Source organism: Lampetra fluviatilis, chromosome 20, assembly GCF_964198595.1.
Source record: "Lampetra fluviatilis chromosome 20, kcLamFluv1.1, whole genome shotgun sequence".
NCBI lineage: Eukaryota > Metazoa > Chordata > Hyperoartia > Petromyzontiformes > Petromyzontidae > Lampetra > Lampetra fluviatilis.
In genome coordinates, this window is record NC_136294.1 from 9114525 (window position 1) to 9123035 (window position 8511).

An 8511-nucleotide genomic window follows, 5' to 3' on the forward strand; every position below is an offset into this window, starting at 1 on the left:
ATAGGGTAAGGTTTCCGGTTGAGGTTGGGGGTGGTTTTGGGGTCAGGGATAGGGTTTGAACGAGGGTGAAGCAGAGGGTTTATAATCGTGTTGGGTTAGAGGGAGTTTTTGCAAAATCGTTTGGACTACCGAGTGATTGCCACCGTCTTTCATAGCAGCGCTATTGTGCACAACGGTGCCGCATTCCCATTAGCTATCGTGGCGATGATGATGATGATACTCTTAGGTTGTTTCGGTAAAGTCACGTAGGTAAAAAATAAAATTAAAATAAATGAAAGTAAAATAAAAAATCACGACGTTTTGGAGGCAACGATTGTTGTATCATTACTTGATATCATTACTTGATACAGCAATCGTGCTGTGACGGTTCCACCTGAAGACGGAAGCTTGTGTTGCCTCCGAAACATCGTGATTTTTTATTTTACTTTTATTAATTTTAATTTTATTTGTTTACCTACGTGACTTTACCGAAAAAACCTAAGAGTATGAATCCTTGCAGTCACGAAAGCTTCAAATCTAGATGATGATGATGGGGATGATTGTATTCATTGAAATCTACGATGCTCATTTCGACAACGACGCTAGTAGCGATGACGACGCTGCAACATCCTTCATCCCGGTGCCGCATCTCACCTCCCCGCCTCTTCTCCCCGTCTCTTCTCCCCGCCTCTTCTCCCCGCCTCTTCTCCCCGTCTCTTCTCCCCGCCTCTTCTCCCCGCCTCTTCTCCCCATCTCTTCTCCCTGTCTCTTCTCCCCGTCTCTCCGCGCGTCTCCCCGTCTCACCTCCGAACCAGAAGCGAAACTCAACGCCGCCGACGCGGGCCGGGGCGAGCTTCCTGCCGGGAGAGATGCCGACGAGCGGGTTCGCGAGTCAATTGGAACAAGGCCCCGTGGGGCCGCGAAGCCGGGCAGGTCGGCCCTGTCCTCGGGCGCTGGGACAGGCCCCCTAACCCAGAGGCCAACGCATTCCGCTGTGGGGGGGGGGGGGGGGTGGAGGGGGGCTTGGCTCCTATTGACACGGCCTGATCTCGCAAATCAACAGCAGAAATGTTCCATATCGTACGTTGCATTTGCCCCCTTTGATTCGGTTAGTGATAAAGAGGGGTAGGTGTGTGTGCGCCGTGCGTGTGTGTGTGTGCGCCGTGCGTGTGTGTGTGCGTGTACGGGGGGGGGATGGGTGGGGGAGCGGTGGCGTAGCGGTCAGCGCTACGAAGCCGGCGACCCGGGTTCGATTCCTGCTCACGGCCGACACCAGTGAGGATTATCTGAACCGGTCCTGGGCCTCCCCTAGGTCGACTCAGCCTTAAATAGAGTACCTGGTGCGGTGTGTAAACAGCACCACTGGTGAGACAAAGGCTGTGGTGCTGGCCACCCACCACCTCGTGAGCCGTGGCTGCTTCCATAGGTACCGCTCGCTAACAGCACTTGCCCCAAAAATCGTGTAGGGCTATACGGGGCATCTTTGTGTTTTTTTACGCGTATGTGCCAACAAGCTTTCCACAATTCTGGTGGCCTTAAAATACACCTAAACTGCAATGTTTGTAAACATACGAGTGTGTTAAATGTTAAATGTTTCCGTAAATTAATTGTGATTGTGCAATAATAATTATCCGCCGGAGCTGCCTGGCGCGTGCGGAGAATTCACCATTCGACATTTCGCTCAAGTCCGTGCAGTCGCAGCCTGCTGCTCGCTCTGCTCCTCGAACGGCGTCGATCCAGGGCGGCCTGGCGACGACGATGACGACGACGATGATAACGATGATTAAGTCGTTGGCTTATAAACACATTCCTGCGGAGGGAGCTGGTATGAACGTTGGGTTGCTCGGTCAATGGCCAGGGTCAACGGCGGCGTGGTGTATTCCGCAAATATGGCCGACTGTGAGGGCGGGCACAAGCCGGCGTGAGCAGGTTAAACGTTGAGTTTTATAAGGACACCACGGGGTGACCAGCCCCCACCCCACCCAGCCCCTCCCCACCCAGCCCCTCCCCACCCTCCCCACCCAGCCCCTCCCCTCTCCACCCAGCCCCACCCCTCCCATTTTTGGATGCACGACGGACGGACGGACACAATAATCCCCTGTGGGCTGGTGTAACCAGGAGGTTCCTACCAGTACCATGACCAATATCGATAGACATGGCGCTGTGTCAATGTCACCGCATCGCGCGCTTTCGGATGCGCTTTTGCGGCCGTCTGGAACGCTCTTCTTTCCGACATTGGGAAGCAACTGTAACTGTGCACTCTTACATTTAGATTGAAAACTCATTTCACTCAAACTACTTTTCCTGTTCAGTTTGTTGACACGGTTGGCTTTGCACGGTGCGAAAAAAGTTCGACATACGTACACACGCACACACACACACACAAAGATAAAGATCCCCCATATAGCCTTAACAGACTGTAGGGGCAAGTGCTGTTAGCGAGCACCTATGAAGGCCGGAACGGTACACGAGGGGGTGGGTGGCTAGCACCACGCCCGACCGCCTTTGTCTCCCTCGTGGCGATGTTTACACACCGCACCAGGTACTCAGGTACGCACCAGGTACACACACGCACACACCCACACACACGCACACACACACACACGCACGCACACACCCACACACACACACGCACACACCCACACACGCACACGCACACACACACGCACACACCCACACACGCACACACACACGCACACACCCACACACACGCACACACACACACACACACGCACACACCCACACACACGCACACACCCACACACGCACACGCACACACCCACACACACACACGCACACACCCACACACGCACACACACACGCACACACACACACGCACACACCCACACACGCACACACCCACACACACGCACACACACACACGCACACACACACACGCACACACACACACGCACACACACACACGCACATACCCACACACACGCACACACACACACGCACACACCCACACACGCACACACACACGCACACACACACACGCACACACCCACACACACGCACACACGCACACACACACACGCACACACACACACGCACGCACCCACACACACGCACACACACACACGCACACACCCACACACGCACACACCCACACACACACGCGTATGATGAGACAGCACGGACGACCTGACTCTGTGGGCACGAGGATGATTACGACTTTTATTTTAATTTATTTTACTTTATTTTTTTATTTTTATTTTTTCACCTACGTGACTTTACCGAAAACACCAAAGAGTATGGACCCTTGCAGTCACGAAAACTTCAAACCTAGAATGATGACGATTGCCGGGCCGAAGAGGAGAGAAGGACGAGAAGACGAGCGAGCGAGGCGGGCGGGCAGGCAGCGAGAAGAGCGGCGCGGGGGGGGGGGGGGTGAGAGCAGAGGTCGCAACCGGGTACCCGATACCCGTACCCTACCCCATACCCGGCTACCCGTACCGTACGGGTAGCCGTTTGCGACCCTGGTGCGGCCGGGTACGGGTAGGCCGTGAGTCACTGGTGGGTAACCGTTTGTCACTCATTTCGGGTAGGGTACGGGTACCCATTTGCGACCCTGGTGCGACCGGGTACGGGTACGGGTAAGGAATCAAAACCCGTTTGCGACCTCTGGTTGAGAGCCGACGCCGCCTGCAGCCGCCGTGCAGACACCGTCCGAGGTGCTCCAGCCAGAGTCGCTAATCAAACGCAGGCGTCGTCACTGCGCCGCAACCACCACCCACCCCCCCCCTCCGCGAAAAAAAGGCGAGTATTTTGCTAACCTTACAACTGGGGCCCAGCGGAATATCGTCTGTCGGTTCTCCGGGAGCACGGGGCGAGCGGGGATGGCGAGCGGCAGCCAGAGGTTCCATTAACACCCACGAAGCGCGTCGTCTCGCTTGCAGGCGGTGTGCATTTCATCGTCAACAGCCGTGCCCCATCCACTGCTGGATGAAGGCCTGACCCCAAGCAGCAGCAGCAGCAGTCGCCACCACCCTCTCCGCCACGTAACAAAACACCGAGCACCTGCGCAACACGAGCCGGTTTCATCGCTCTGTCTCCCCGGTGGACGTGCCTCTCGGAACGAGTTCTTTTATTCAAGCTGCCTGCTCCGCTGTTGTTCCAGGCCGTCTCGTGCAAGTGTCCCGAGATCGCCCAGCTCTCTTCGATAGGGTGGACGATGTCATCCTCCTGCGGACGTTCTCCGATTCTCACGTGCTCCTCTTTCTGAACGTCATCTCAAGCTCTTTCGGTAAAATCACGTAGGTGAAAAAAAATGATAAAATAGTAAAATAATAAAAATAAAAATGAAAATAACTAAATTAAATCACGACGTTTCGGAAGCAACACAAGCCTCCGTCATCAGGTAGGACAGTCACAGCAAAAAAATATGTATTATTATGTATTATTATTTATTATTATATATATTTTTCACCTACGTGACTTTACCGAAAGAACCAAAGAGTATGGATCCTTGCAGTCACGAAAACTTCAAATCTGGAGTCATTTCAGGCGTCCATCTCTCCGTGCTTCTGTTGCGCGCTCTTCACTCTTTGCCGCACCCGCATCATCGTTCACGATATGTCTCATCCGTGAGTCATAGCGGACAGCGCACGCCAACTCGGCGCAGTCTTCAAGAGGCCGCATTGCCCTCTTTCCATGAACACTCCACTCCGCTCTCGTCCGTGCATTCATTTAGTCTGATTTCGTGTAGCCACTCTCTTAGCCTGGTCGACATTTCGTCAAACAAGCTGATATTAAGCTGATATTATTAATCTTTGGTGTGAAGGGGCACGCAGGCTCTCGGCCCACGATTACCGCCAGGTCGACCAATCAAGATAGCTCAGTAATCTTAATTTTAGAACTTTCGTGACTGCAGGAATTATTATTTGTTTCTTTCGGTTAAGTCACGTCTAAAGATAAAATAATAAATTAAATTAAATAATAGAATACGACTCATTGATATGCTAATTTTTTCTTTAACCCTCCTCCCTCTCTCTGCCTCCGCCCCCCCTCTGTCTATTTAAGGCCACCACACCGAGACGATCACCCCTCTCTGTTACCTGTGTTGCTCTCGCTATGTATCTTGGTGATATCTGTCTGCTAATATGTCTGTCTATAGTTTTCTGGTTAGATTTTATGTCGCTATTTCATTATACCTGATGATGATTGCTTGTGTTGCAATCGAAACGTCGTATTCTATTATTTAATTTAATTTATTATTTTATCTTTAGACGTGACTTAACCGAAAGAAACAAATAATAATTCCTGCAGTCACGAAAGTTCTAAAATTAAGATTGAACCACTTCTACGGGGAAGTTTTAAGCTTATCTTTTTTCTCTCTCTCTGGCGACTTGTTTTCTCTGCCTGTGTCCTCTCTTTAGATTGTTCACACTTAAATTCTAACTTAGCAATCTTTGAAATACGTAATCAACCAGGCTATGCGTTAATTGTGTGTTGACCGACCCTCTGTGTTGTATTACATTACATTTCGATATTTTACTAGGTTATTTAATTTTAGTGTGTCCTTCTCCTGATTTCCAGGCTTGCTTGCCGTGCCATCGCATTCGCAGCACCACGTCTGTTGACCACTCATTGATATGCTAATTTTTTCTTTAACCCTCCTCCCTCTCTCTGCCTCCGCCCCCCCTCTGTCTATTTAAGGCCACCACACCGAGACGATCACCCCTCTCTGTTACCTGTGTTGCTCTCGCTATGTATCTTGGTGATATCTGTCTGCTAATATGTCTGTCTATAGTTTTCTGGTTAGATTTTATGTCGCTATTTCATTATACCTGATGATGATTGCTTGTGTTGCAATCGAAACGTCGTATTCTATTATTTAATTTAATTTATTATTTTATCTTTAGACGTGACTTAACCGAAAGAAACAAATAATAGCTCAGTAAATTGTTTAATCTATTGACAGTCACCATTTGATGTCCAAAGTAAAAAAATAAAACTTAATACGTTAACCTGTGTATCCTGGCGCTCACAGATTATAACTAAGTCGGCGTCATGCAAACGCGCGGTGGTAGACGAACTTAATTGGATGGTTCAAAGGCTTAAATTTAGGACAATAATTCACGTACATGGGGCCTTGGTTTTAAGAAAGGCGACTTGTAAAATAAATAAAAAATTATCGATTGGTGGACAGCGCGACTAAGTGATCGCCGTATGCGTTTCCAGCGCGGACCGGTTCGTCTCTACCCGAGCAGCCAACACCAGTGACGATTGTCTGAACTGGTCCTGGGCCTCCGCTAGGTCGACTCAGCCTCAAATGACTACCTGGTGTCGTATGTAAATGTTGCCACTCGGGAGAAGAGGGCGGCCGGGCGTCGTGCTGACCACCCAACCCCTCGTGTGCAGTGCCGACCTTCATAGGTGCTACTCGCAAACAGCACTTGCCCCAACTCTCTGTTAAGGCTATACGGGGGATCTTTATCTTTGTCCCTACGGGGTGCAGTGCTTAGCACTGCTCCGTGAACTCATTGACCTCAGATCAATGGGGGAGTGATATCTGAACTGCTTCTTGGCCTCCCCGAGGTTGACTCAGCTTTACATGAGTACCTGGTAGAGTAAGGTTCTATCTGCAGCCCCCCCCCCCCACTCGTGCACCGTGCCAGCCTGCACCGAGGTGCTGGCCCACACCTATGAAGCCGTCGCCCCGACAGCCTGCCTGTGCCAGCCGTCGAGGTAGGAAGCAGCCGGTGCCTTGCTTAGCAATGCCCCGCCACGAACTCGGTGACATCCGAGTTCGATTCCCGGCCAATGGCGAGTGACATCCGAAGCGGTTCTTGGCCTTCGCTTGGCGGACTTGGCCTTTGACTGAGTATACTGGAGAGACGAACGCGTGGTGGCGGCCACAACACCCCCTTGACGACCTTGCCAGCCGTCGTAGGTCTCCCGGCTAACAACAGTTGGCTCCGAGATGTTTATGAGGCTACGTGGGGGGACTTTGTCTTTTGTTACGTGTGCAGCATGACTTTATAATGAAATAGGCGGCGGCGGGGGTCGGGGGGGGGGTGTGCTCGTCATTGTTTTGTACGTTATTGACTCTTATGGTCACCCATCGCTGTGGAGTTTCATGGGTGCAGGGGCTGTAAGGGATGATTAATGAGATAATAATCATCGTCAGTGCGTTGGGAGGAGGTGGGGGGGGCTGACACGTGAGTGTGTGCGTACGTTGTAAACTTATTCGTGCGATTCCAGGGCAACGGAATTTCCAGTTGCGTGTTTATCGCATCAGCAAGTACAGCCTGTTCTCCCCTAACGCGGTAGGAGCAGTCGCGTTCCTGAAGAGCACCAGGTGATAGAGAAACCTCGCTCTCAATAACACACAACACAGGGCAAAGCAGAGTCCGCGATAACCACGCGAGATGCATAACGCGGGACGAACAAACGCAGAGGCGCATGGGTAGCATCTAGAAGCATCCAGCAGCATCCCACCGCTTTGTACGATGCCAGGCCGAGGCAGCCGTACCACCGCTGGTTCCGAATCGCGCGACGCGGTTCCGGTGACTCCATCGCGTCGTATCCAATTCGCGTTACGAAAGCAACGGCCGATCTCTGGCCACTGCCTGATGATGCCGGCTGTAGAACGCGTGCGGACTGTTCTAGAACGCTGTCACGCGACGAGCTCGCGCGCCCTTCGCTTACGGATTTCAGCGGCGCCACCGGCGTGTTGGAGAGTGAGGCGCAAGGTTTGAAACAATGTGCGCACCGGTGTTTCCCTGGCAGTAACACAAAATAAACAAAATCAGACGAATCGGTAATGAACAGGCACTTTTTTGTGCATCACGTGACAACTTTGTTCATTGGCTGTGTCAGGTGGAGGAAGGGTTTTACGACGCGCATTTTACCCACGCGATCTCACTGCGTTAAGTTCAACATGCATGCACACGTGAATCGTTATATTGGGCGCGAAAGCCCATGCGTAATTCAATCGTCTGGAAGAGTTGAGCTGAGATGGGAAATCATGGGAGTTTGAGTCACTAAAACATTGTTGCAAGCGCCATTAGATACTAATAAGATCCTTCAACTTACACCCGTCACTCTGCTCTCGTGCCGGCCCCCACAATGCACCACGCATTGTGTGACATTACGAAATCTACTCTTTGGTTCTTTCGGTTATAGTCACGTCGAAAGAAAATTAATTAAGTAATAGAATACGACGTTTGATTGCAACACGAGCAGTCGTCAACAGGTCGAACGGAGACACACAGACGGACACACAAGCAGAGAGAGACAACACAGAGACACACACAGAGAGAGAGAGACACACAACATAGACACACAGACACACAAGCAGAGAGAGACAACACAGAGACACACACACAGAGAGAGACACACAACATAGACACACAGACACACAAGCAGAGAGAGACAACACAGAGACACACAAAGAGAGACACACACAACATAGACACACAGACACACCAGCAGAGAGAGACAACACAGAGACACACACAGAGAGAGAGAGACACACAACATAGACACACAGACACACCAGCAGAGAGAGACAACACAGAGACA

The 8511-nt window shown here is 51.3% G+C and overlaps 1 long non-coding RNA gene across 1 annotated transcript; it reads right to left on the reverse strand.

Moving 5' to 3' along the window:
* Positions 1–723: 723 nt before the first annotated feature.
* Positions 724–3656, reverse strand: LOC144937762 (uncharacterized). The gene is made up of 3 exons (XR_013637773.1): positions 3605–3656; positions 1646–1725; positions 724–836 (listed from the first exon to the last, which is right to left on the reverse strand). It is a non-coding gene; the product is annotated as an uncharacterized LOC144937762 (long non-coding RNA).
* Between the last annotated feature and the right edge of the window lie 4855 nt (positions 3657–8511).